This window comes from Lepidochelys olivacea (genome assembly GCF_965140295.1).
Source record: "Lepidochelys olivacea isolate rLepOli2 genome assembly, chromosome: 1".
NCBI lineage: Eukaryota > Metazoa > Chordata > Testudines > Cheloniidae > Lepidochelys > Lepidochelys olivacea.
Window position 1 is genome coordinate 173,326,367 of NC_140411.1, and position 12,654 is coordinate 173,339,020.

Sequence of the window (12,654 nt, forward strand, 5' to 3'; positions counted from 1 at the left end):
TCTGCTAATACAAGTCTTTGCTACTATAAAAAGGTGAGAAAGGTCTTGGGGAAATGATAGTTTTTCAGTGAGTCTGTTGTTTTTGCCAGCCGCTAAAAGGAATTGCCTCTCTTTAAATGTATGTAGACAAATAACTACAAGTTAGGGTGAAGGATGCCATTTACAGCCATGCTTGGCAGCTATCTATTTTTAAACTTAATCCTGTCTATCAGTAGATTATTAATTTTGGGAATCCATAAAATATAAAGCTCATTGAATTTGGACTTTCCACTCATGCATTGCATCAGGGCCTTATATATATATTTAGTATCTTTAACTATATTCTCTTAACAGATGGTGGCTAAGTTAGGGCAGACATGAACAGATTTTAAGTAGCACGGGTTACAGGGCTTCTACTATATAACCCATAACTTGGGGTAGGCTCTCCTCAGCCTTGTCCTGAGAACTCAGCTCACTCTGAGTCCTTCCTTTGTTTCTCTCACACACATACATACCCGCACCCACCCAGGGGGACAGACAATGCAAAGGGTGGAACCTCTGCCTGCAAGAGTCACTAGGTCTCACCTTATCCTATGAGCCCAAGGCCCATCATCAAAATAGTAGGATCTCTACTTCTAGGAACCATTCATTTTATCCATTTAACTAAACCAAAACAGGCCACAGGGGGCAACAGTGACTAGTTTTTCAACCCCACCCCCGTCCACCTCTGGCATCACAACTCCTGTCCTTCACATTTCATAGTCACATGTTAGCTCTCCCACCTAACAAATCCCAGAAAAGTTCAGGCTGATTGTAACAGATATCCCTATGCTGTATCACTGAACTCGCCCCTCCCCTGTCTCCAGGAATATCATCATGACCTCCCTGTTCACATTCTTCCTAGTCTTGTCCACACAGGCTGGGTTTGCAGCTCCCTGTCAAACCCATCTGAGGAGCATTTCAGACTGTACTAACCTAACCTCCACCCACAATTGCCTAATGTACAGTCCGAGTTTGTTCTTTCCAGGAGAAAGTATGGGGGAGGGAAGGGACTGGATATTCTTCCTGGCTCCTTCAGAGTGGCTCCTGGAGCAGGCACTCCCAGCGGCACTCGACGTACCTCTGGCCAAAATTTCACAAGTCCTTCCTGCCTCCCAAATCAGGCGGGTGAACAGGACACAAGGAACAGTGCGTTCCCACAGCAGCCACAGCATATCCACAGCCTCCCCTCCCATGAGCAACCAAACCTGTCAGGGTTGGCTAGAGACACAGGGCTCTTTCTGGGCACTGTAGCGGCATTGCATGACCCTCGGCTACCCCTTCACCCCACAAGCAGGGGGACTGTGGGTGGCCAAGATGGAACAAGCATGGAATTCCTCCTTAAGGGGGCTCCTTCTTTGGCCCCCGAACCCTTATCTGTCATCTTCTGCATACAGAGGACGACTGATGCTGTATTATGCTAACTCCTTCTGGAACAGCAAGTAACCTTTTCTTTGCTGGAACAGAGCTTGGAAAGACACCATGTGGCCGCTCCTCCAGGTTAAATCCTGGGAACTGAGAAATGCAGATCAATCATACTTTTTCCACTCCTCCCCAAAGGCCAAGAGTGGGAAGGGAAGACCTACCTGGTATCCCTCATCGAGTGTCTCCATCCCTTGTTGGTGGGGTACTCCCCTTTCACCATCAGCCCCATCAAGTTTCCCACTTCTTGAAGTGGGTGGGTAGCATCTGATTTCCCTGCATTGACTGTTTATTGTCATTTGAGCTGATCTGAACATTGCTACTCTTTGTTCAGTTTTTATTAGATGATTTTGAAATCCATCTCCCCTTTCAGTTAGTTGATCTAAAGAAAATTGGAGAAAATTTGTCTTCTGAAAATGTATCGGTTGAAATACTGCCCTGTCCCCACTGACTTCAACAGAGCTATGGTTTCACTCGTTATCCATTATTATGGCCAAATGTAAGGTTGTTTCTTTTAAAATGTTGGGGTATTTAGACTTCATGGCTCCAACATCTTAATTTTCTTTCTTTCTTAATATCCAACAACTCTTTTAGAGCTGCAAGTTTTGTTATCAAGCTCAGTAAGTTTGTCTGTCTTAGCACTCAAAAAGAATTCTGCAAACATTTTGAAATTATTTGTCTAATCGGAGGGTGAGACAGAACTTAGTGCCTGCAATGATATTTTAAAAAGGGATTTAATCAAATGCTCATGGAGATGCTGTTCAGCTGCATTATGTGCCTGCCTTGGAAGTCCCTTTCCACTGGGCAATAGCTGAAAGTTATGCAAGGGACTCTTTCCCCATTTGGGCCTGAGAATGCTGTCTGTAGCCTGGAAAAGAAGAAACTGGGACTGGAATCAAACTTAGGTCTTCCATGTGAAATTAGAATTAGTAATGTTATATATTACTTAATATAGGTTAGTGAGTAACTCATTTCTCATTATTAATGTTCTCATGAATTCCCTGCTAACTGTCCCTTTGATTATAAGTGGGCCCAGGCTATTGGATTTTAATCCATTTTTAAAAATCTGAATTTACTCAAAGATTGGAGTGGCGGCTATTATTGATCAATGTTTTTCTTTGGGTCCAACTCCAATTTTAACGTTCAACCATCATATAAGGATGATGGACTTTAGTGATTTTGTTACAAGTCAGAAAAAAAAGTAAAGGGGGAATGAAGATTTCTCATCTCTATTTGTCATACATGAGATAGCCAGAAGAATAATGGGACATCTATCATTACACTTCCATTGATTTTTATTAAAGTAATTGTAATAATTGTATGAGGAATAAATTGACTAAGATAGAGGAAGGCAGGAGTGAGAAGATGGTGTGGAACTGCCTTTTCTGTGAATGAGAAGCACTGGAAACAAACGAAAAAACCTTCTATGAAGTCTGGTAGAGATTTCCAGATTAAAATGAATGAGAGCACAGTTACTTTTTCCACTGCTACTCCATATGTTTAGCTGATTTCATTAAATCACACAAGGTTAAATTCACCCCAGTGCAGAGGACCAACATAAGATCTATGCAACACTAAAAAGTCTCTTAAACACTGTTTTCAAGACTTTCACTGGACTTAGGTGGTGGATGAGCCTTGCACTGACCCTCTACCCAGGGATGAATTTCATCCTCAGTGAATGTTAAATTTGAAGGTTCCCTCCCACTTCTTCTTGTCCTGCCCCCCACACCTCCAGTTTGTCCTTACATGTTTCTAGGCAGTCTTCCTGATTACTATTAATTTCTTACACATATAGCTACACTGACAGGTATGAAATTTGATTTTACAATTACCATTGAGGAAGATAATGGAATGTCAAAAGGTTGATTGTAAAATTCCAGGGTTTACTGATAAGTGATATGGCTGGTCATATCTTTTATATGAATCTGCACAAATTTGTGTGAGAGCCCTACTTGCTGAGATCATTTTATTTCAGATATGGCTCTCAGTTGTCAAGTTTTAGCATATATTCTATACCTTCCCATTAAAAAAAGAATCCTAATAATAAGTTTTAATGAAAACACAGAAGTCCCTTAGCTATATCATCATGAACAGTGAGCCTACAGTAAAAAGCTAAAGTGGTACCTAGCCTTACAAATTTAGCCGGTGTCTGTAAGACCATGATAAGAATAAATGCTAGTTTCAAAGCAGTAAATTATTAGAAACGGCTGTACTGAACATGGTAAAGTAATGCTGTCAAGTGAGGTAAACTTCAGAATTTCAGCCTCTGAGAAAGATAGTGTCTATAAGGAAGCTTAATTTCAAAGGAAAGCAAACTATCACCCCCAAGCATGCTTAAGCTCCAGTTCCTCTCTGATCACAAGATGTATGCGTGTAACTTTAAGCCTTTGTTTATAAAATAAGCAAAAACAGCCCTTTGTAGGCTATGAATAATGTTGTTATCTAAAGAACAGAATAGATGTGTACTTTACTTAAAAATGTAGAAAAATGAGGTTCAATATTACATTGATTAAAGAGAATATTTATCTGGCTTCTGTTAATTTACACATGAGCAATATAGATATATCTAACCCTGTGACAGCATAGTTTTTAGAATTGACTGTTGAAATAATGCACTCTGAACTAAAGACAATAGTAGTATTAAGCAAAATGGACCCAATCCAAAACCCACTGAAGTCAATGGAAAGTTTTCCATGAGCTTCAATGGTCTTAATAGCCTTTAGACTTCAGGCTCTATGTGACTACATGGATTAGAGGACCTGAAAAAAAAGCATCCCTGATGAATTGTATTTGTCAAAATAATCTTTCCATTTGGAACAGGCTTCAAATGTAAATTCAAATTACAAGCAATACGGCTACAGGAAGAGTAACATATGGGAGTCTAAAAGACACACTTTTCTTTGTGGCAATGAAACGCATTGTTTATGCAGCTGCTTTGATTGACAGCTTGGATGAAGTATGAAGTGCATCTTAGACAGAAGGCTCTCGCTGTGCAGCAGTGGCTTACTATAGTTTTTTTTTTTTTCCATTTTAAATGTTGTTTTATAGGGTTTTTTTTCCAAAAAGCAGCAGATTTTTTAAAGCTATCACAACAATTTTGTTTCAGAGAAATCTTGCCTGCTGATTGATTTATGCAAAGTGATTTGTATTTTTCTTTCTAAATGTCAGATGCACAAATGTGTATACTTATACATAAAAGCTTTCATCTCTCCACAATAAATGGCTTTCTTTTTAACAGTTCAAGGCATAGTGATGTTGTTATAGCAAAGAAAACTAAGAGGAATAAAACTTTCATATGTTTGTAGGTGTGACCATGATATTAAATTTAATGGAAATATCGTAATACATAACCTTATTTTAAAATGTAAATCTGTCCTTTCTAGAGGCAGTCAGTTTTTAGTGTGTATAGTGTTCATTTGGTTCAGTAGTGTCCAACAGTGATTTAATTTAAGCACATCCTAAGAACTAAGACCTCTAAGAAACCCTGTGTATAATCTAATAAAATTAGTAAAGTAAGTCAGACACTTTGTTGACACTTGTAGCCTTTATCAGCAGTTCAGCACAGGATTGTAAAGAAACAAAGAGTTAAGAGCTTGAAGAAGTAAAGCAATGAGAGTCTCAGCTTTTACTAAAATGTGAGTACAGGAATGGATCTACATCATAGCAGCTCCCACTGGCTGCGGTTCACCGCTTCAGGCCAATGGGGGCCACAGGAAGTGGCGAGGGCCGAGGGATGTGCTGGCCACTGCTTCCCACGGCCCCCATTGGTCTGGAGCGGTGAACCATGGCCAGTGGGAATTGCGATTGGCCGAACTTGCAGAGGCGGCAGGTAAACAAACCAGCCAGGGCTTACCCTGGTGGGCAGCGTGCCAAAGGTTGATGATCCATGGACTATACCCTCTGACAAGGGACACAAGCAACTTGACCTTCTAGGGAGAAAGATATTCTCTTCCACTTCCCTCCATTTTGGGATCTCAAATTATCAGGCCCTCCTGTCCAAATATGATATTACTAATTATAAGTTTTTGGAACTTAAGCTCAAGCTTCCTGAGCAGGACAGGGCCCGCTTCCAGGCCTTAGTGGATGAAGGCAGATTGGTGGCCAGAATTTTCATCCAACCTATGGTGGAACCAGCAGATACTGCACTTAGTGGTATGCAGCCATCGTTATGAGGAGAAACTCATGGTTATGATCTACAGGTTTCCGTGCAGAATACCATCCATGATCTGCTATTCAATGTTGTCAACCTACTTCATGAGAAGACAGATGAATCTCTCCACTCCCTCAAAGTCTCAATGGACAGTGCTTTGCTCACTGAACACTTATACCCCTGCTCCCAAGAGAAAACACCAGAGACAGTGGGATAAGGCAAGACCAACTCCAAGACTGTTTTACACCACTGTCCTCAGGAACCACCATGCTAGAAACAGAGGGACCATGAACCTAGGAACCCAGCCTCTGCAACATCCACTTCCACATCTTACCCCCCCAAGCAAAAAGGTTTTTTTGACAGTCCTGTTGAGACCCACAGTCCTTTACTGATGCCACTTTATTTCCCTTCTCTGACATTTGGAGGCCATGTTACCAATTTTTTAAAAACTGAAGGGATCTAACTACAGACAAATGGGTATTGGAGTTTATTCATGGTGGCTGTTTGATTGAGTTTCTGGTGTCTCCCACCCACAACCCCCCTTCCCAGTTCCTTTGGGGGACCTCTCTCACAAGGAGATGGTATGACAAGAGGTAGGGTCCCTTCTTCTCTGGGGAGCCACAGAAAGGATTATTAATTATTATTATTATTAATAAAATTGTGATTGCAATAATATGCTAGATGTTTTCCAGACCTATTAAAATAAAGAAATTGGGCCAGATCCTCAAGTGCTATAGGTTGGCTTTGCTCCACTGACTTCTATAACAGGTAAAATTTATGCCAGCTGAGGATCTGGCACATGATCTCTATCCCTAAAATTGTTACTAAAATTCTCTGTTAATAAAACACTCTTTCCTTGGTCACAATTGAAAGTATTTGGCTAACATTTACTCTTCTCAGACAGTGTTGTACCAATGTGTAAGGAAAGATTTTTACAGAGTTTTGCAGAACTGATTTAGATCTTAGAACATTCTGATAACTGTGCAATAGAAAGTAAATGAGAACAGTTGTGTAGATTATCCCATAAAAGCTCTTCAGAAAGTCTGTAGTATATTTCCATATTACTTTTTCAAGAGGATTTGAAAGAAGTTATATAGAAAAATGCACAGAAACACTACAAACTGGAGTAAAACACAACATATCAATTTTGCTACAATATAGAACTTTTTTAGCCTTCTGCTCATTTAATGTAATTTTTAGAGGCTAATCGTTGTTATACTGATCTCTTTAAATATTCAAAGCACAGTAAAGATATCTATTAATAAATGTCCTAACATGTCCCTGGTGAAATTAGAGGTATTATCATCCTTAATTTGCATAGGAGTTAACAGATATAGATTTTAATTGGACATTGCCAAAGCCATCTGAGAAACCAATAAGTGTGATGGGATTAGAACTCATTTCACATTCATGTATCTATGTTCTGTGTTTTGGCTAGAAACACTAGAAAACACTGTCCACAAAATTCAAACCTCTTCAGCCAAGTTGTCAGGAATGGCACTGATTGTGGATGCCCACCTTTTTAGATATCCAACTTGAGATATCTTGAGCCTGATTTTAAACCGTTCTTGACCGACAAAAATATACTTTTGGGGTGAGGGGAGGGAATTCATTTCTTTGTATTTTTTTTAACCGAAACCAATCAAATATTAATTATTTGTTTTTCAGTCCCTCCTGATAAAGGCATAATTAGGTTTTGCTTTTTCGAGAAATATTTTAAAATGTCTTTTATGAGTCCGATTATAGTTAAACTTTGTTCTCATAATTACAGAGCAAACTGCTGCTTTAATTACCAGCAAAGTTAGATTTTATTCTTTGATGAGTTAGTTAAGAAAACAGGTAGTCCATTCTCATAACCAACCGACCTTTTATGGTGTTATATGGGGCTGCAAGTTACAGACTTCCTGCCGAATCAGAACTAAAGTGCTTATGTAGTCACACAGAAGGGCAGAGGACCAGCAGTTAGAATATATTATGATACAGAATGGATAGAATAAACATTTCAGAGCATAAAATCTGTACATTATGTATTCATGTAAGACAATATAATGGGACAAGAGGTCACCTGGCATGAAAATGTAGATTGATGAGGATTTCAATAGAGCTGATACAGATGAATTATACTGTGCAATAAGTTGTGCCAAAACACATGCAGGGATGAGTGCAGAAAGAGACACAAGGAGCCTTCCCCCAAACCCCCATTGCACAACTGTGGATGGGCCAGGGACAGTTTTAGGGCTAGAGGAACAAGGGACACTAGAGCTGACAACCGTGCTAGAAATATCATAGAGAGGACAGAGTGATATAATGATGGCTAGGCCATAAGATGGCTGCCCTTGACATGGCTGGAGAAGTTGGAATTGTGTGCAAAGGGAGGATACTGTACACTCTAGAAGGCTATAGCAGCAGTCACTGCTGTGTGTCGCTTCTTCAATAATACATTTAGAAGATGCTATGAATAAACAGGCCCTCTTCATTCTCTCTACCATGGGCACAGGTTTATAGACATTCTAGTTCAATATCGGGCAGGATAGATTATAACTTTCATATTATATATATATATATATGTGTGTGTGTGTGTGTCATATATATCACACACACACACACAGTCAATTTATGCAGTTTTTCTTTAATAAAACATACACACACACTCACACTACCTCTACCTGGAAAGGAGAGTAGAGATTATGTGAGTGATTATTCCCCTGTTGAAGTCAATGGGAAAGCTCCCATTGACTCAAGTGGTGCAGGATCAAGTCCATAATGCTTCTGTTTCCTCCCCAGCATCCAACCCAGCAAAGACCATAAAGGAAGTAAAGATGCTGCCACATAATACTGGTATAACCCAGGGGTTAAGTCCCTTTAAATACAGTTCATCAGGTACTACTTAAGATATTGTTGCCCAGCACTGCCAGAAACTGCACACCCCTGATTTTTTTCCCCTTCAACTAATCAAGTGCACTTCAAAACCCCTTCTACATCTAGGGCAAAATAATTTTGACATGCAGTCTTACATTCTTAATTACTTGCAGAACTGAGAATTAAATTAACAGCAGTTGGAAGGTGCAGGTGTCAAGCAGGTGTTTCAAGTTCTACCTAAAAAAAGCAGATAGCAAAAGTGGGGAAAAAACAAATTGGGGATGTTAGATTGTACTGTGTATATGTCTTGTCTGCATAATGTTAAAAATTTATTTAATAAATAGAGACTCTAAAATGGAGGCAAACCTTTCAAATGTCCCTTGTTTCAGACCCACATTTACTACCTTTAAGGCAGTTGATGGTACCACACTTTTATGTTTGGTAATTATGTACATCAGAAATTTGGAATCATGGAATCCAAGACCTAAGTGCACCATCTCCCATTGAAATCAGTAGGTCCATTCACTCAAAAGTTAAGCATATGTTAAGTATAATTATTTCACTGCCTGGAGATAGACTGTTATTCATGCTAATAATATTTAATCTTATTGCTTTAAACTTATAATTTTCTTTTGTCCTCCATTCTGGGTCTTTGTCAAACAACAAAACAATGTTGTCAACCTTTGTCAAACGTCCTTAAAACAATGATTATAAAAGATTCACTGAAACAGAAAAATGTAGTGTCTAGTGAAATATACTATTACTTATAATATAATTGGGTTTTGCTGCAGACAGAAGCAAAGATCTATTTTAATAAAGTGTCAGATAAATGGACTAGATAGAGCCTTCCTTTTTAAAAAAGAATGGCCATTATTATTTCTGCAGCTAAAGGGCTGTCAGTGTTTCCATTAAAATATTTGGGAGATTGTAGGACTTCCACTGCAAAAATTCAATCCAGATGTAATTTGGCATACAATACCTAAGTATGAAAGTTCATTAGTTTTACTAATTCTTACTAAAAAGAAAAGTTTAACCATTTTTAAGATAAAGGCTTTTGTTGTTGTTGTTTTGTTTTAAGAAAAAAATAGTTTTTAGTTCTTTAGGCATTTTCCCAATTTAAAATAATTTGGCAAACAATATTTGAAGAGATGGTCAACATTTTCAAATTTTTAAACTTCCAAAAGCATATTTTCTTCAAAAATGAAGAGTTACTGGATCTTAACTATGAGTGGTAGTGATGAGAATATCAGTCATCTACTGGAAAGAGGTACCTTGTCATTCTTGCTAATACGTGCTTTAAAACATTAACACCTCCATACGCTGTTTGAGCTGATTGTTGGCTGTCCAGCACTAAATCTAAGATTCAAATACTTTAAAAAAGAAAAAAAAATCTTTCAGCATGTACAAGCTTTAATAGGCACAGGAATTTAATTTGTCAAAGAGGGGAAACCATTTGAGATTTTATTCTGATGGAGCAAAACACATGTACATTTTAAGACATGTTAAGGCAGCTGTTAGAAAAAGAATATACTTTAAAGAAATGCTGGCAACTTTAGGTCCATGACTTCTTAACTTTTTTTCCGGTATGTGTACAAGCAAAGTCTAACTTTATTCTTACAAATTCTTAAGACTACTCCCATGCTGTTGTGGGACTTTTAAAATACGTGCAACCCCACTTTTATCCCTAGTCTTTGTATTTATTACAATTTGAAGCTTTTCACTGCAAGCAATACCTCTGATTATTTAGCACCTTTGAAAATAAGGCCACTTCAATGGGGACATAATCCAAAATACAGTGACGTCAATAGGAATCATTTTAATTTACTCATTTTTTCATTTACAAAACTCCTCCCCCCACAACTGGTACCAGTCCAACAGACTGGTCATCTACGCTGTACACTGGCTTCCCATAAAATTTCTAATCAAGTTCAAAGCACTCCAGGATATCTAAAAGTTAAACCCTCCATTCCAAAGACTGTGGTAGACAAATACACTTATCTGACACAAAGGAAGTCACTACAATAAGAATATAGCTTGTTTGTGTGGAAGACTGACCTTTCTCCAGGGTTTGTCTATGACCGAATGAACTCCTCCGGGAACTAAGGACCATCACAAATGTCTGCTCCAAGTGCAAGGCACTTCTTTTTTAAACTTTGCTTTCTTTAACAAACACAGAGCAACAGATGTATTTATATAAAAAATAAAACCACACATCATCGAAACAAGACATTCCACTCCACATGCTTCTCCTCTCAGGAAGGGACGAGAGAACAACCAACATGTCACAGATGTTTAGTTAAGTTTCTTAATGCACTACTAGAAGGTGCTCAGATACCATGGTAATTAGCATGGTGTAAGAGCATTTACAGAATAGATATTAGGTAAATCAAATTCAATAAGAGTTTTGCCAACATATGAACTGCAGGTTTAGGGCTTTGGTGGATTTTTAGGGCCTGATCTTGTTACCAATAAGTTCAGTGGGAAATTTCCTATTGATTTAAGGAATGCAGGATCAGAGCCTTAATGAACCAGAATATATTGTCAAAAGCTTTACTAAAATAATGTTGTGTTTCTTCCAGTAGTATAAACCCAGACACTATTATGTGCTCAAAGAATCTTTAAGAGTTGTGCTTCTTCCTGATTTCATCAGAGGACACAGATGTGACTCTTCTGTGCTTACTGACCAATATCACAACAAAAATGTACTAAATCAAGTGTGTTAAGAAATTTGTTATGCTCTGCGTGTGTACAGCTCCCATAAACACTAATGGTAGTTATGATAGACTGAAGGAAATAGACCCTAAATGTGAAAACCCTGCACATTCACAGACAGTAGTAGTTTCTTGCTCCCATAAAATGTAATTAGGCAGTCATAAGCAAACTTAAACAAAACAAAAGATGTTTGACTCTGAAGTAATTCAACATATTTAGTAGGATCATCTACATTTTTCTTATTCATTCCCAAACAGAACTACACATTTGCCAGGTTGAAAAAACTGTCTTTTCTTTTACATATTTTCAGGTAATGTTAATTAGACAAAGATATTGCCTAGATCCTAATCCTATTCCCATGCAGTCAATGGGTGTCTTTACCATTTGTCTCAATGGGAAAAGTAATAGGCTTATGTGGAATGGTTCTAATTTGGATAAAGAATTAAAATAAAAACATTTCTTCCTTAAAATTAAATAAAAGTGTATGAGAACACTTTCATAAGGTTTTTAATCATATACCTAACTTTAAGCATATTAGCATTGCTTAAGTCAATGAGGCTCTTTATGTGCTTACATATTTTGCTGAATTTGGACTTCAAGGAACTGACAGGTTTAAGGAAATCCATTAAAACCTTCTCTTTCTCTCTCCCCCAGCACACACAAACATCAGAGGAGCTTGTGCATTCTCCATGGTCACATTTTGTCTTCTCCTGCCTAAGGTGGAAAGAGACTACAGGCAACTCCCCTGCCCTGGCACAGCAAACAATCTCTAACTCTGTGCTCCCTGCACATGAGGAGTGGGCAAGAAGCAGAGTCAAAACTTTCAAGTGAAACTTAAAATGCCAGTGGTGTAGGGCTAGGCTCTTACATACTTCTACACCAGCTACCACTGATAGGAAGGCACCCTGAAACTTGTTGGAGGGAGAAGAAGTTGCTGCTCCATGATCTTCAAAGGACAAAATGCCTCCTGCCATTACTGCTCTTGATCACTAATGCTGCAGTGACTTCTCAAGCTACAATCTCACCCCAGAGCTGGAGTTCTCTAGTCTGATGTTTGAAAAGAAAAAAGGTGGACTTTTCAAACTTTTAACTACAAAGAAAACTCCAAATGTTTGGTGTAGCCCAGCAATCTGAAAGTTTAAAGCTTAAAAATTAAAGCTTTTCTGCATGATTAAACTGCAGTGTATTTTGTTTTCATCTTAATCATAAAAGTATCTTTTGATGGCTAAAATAATAAAGCACATTGGAAATTCCTTTATAGTTTCTTATGTTCAACTTTCAATCTTCAAGTACTGCAAACGAGGGGGCCAAATCCTTCTCTCATTGAATCAAATTAGTGTGTACCACTAATGGAATCAGACCGTTTGTGAGTTATTCCCCTCAGGATGGCTGCCAAAGAGCAGTAGATTCAGAAGTGGCAGAGTAATTTAAATTTTTTCTTTGAAATCTGTTCCACAGTGTGTTCATGCTGAGAAATATTTCTTCCCTTTCAA

At 38.3% G+C, this 12,654-nt stretch overlaps 1 protein-coding gene across 2 annotated transcripts in view; it reads left to right on the forward strand.

Annotated features, from left to right (window-relative positions):
• The window catches only part of LOC311519232 (uncharacterized protein), a 220,145-nt gene extending 207,864 nt beyond the window's left edge, over positions 1-12,281 (forward strand). For both annotated transcript variants that reach the window (XR_014711233.1, XM_084625539.1), the window contains one exon: positions 11,816-12,281. The gene's annotated coding sequence lies outside the window, so the exon portion shown is untranslated. The remainder of the gene's footprint in view (positions 1-11,815) is intronic.
• Positions 12,282-12,654: the final 373 nt, after the last annotated feature.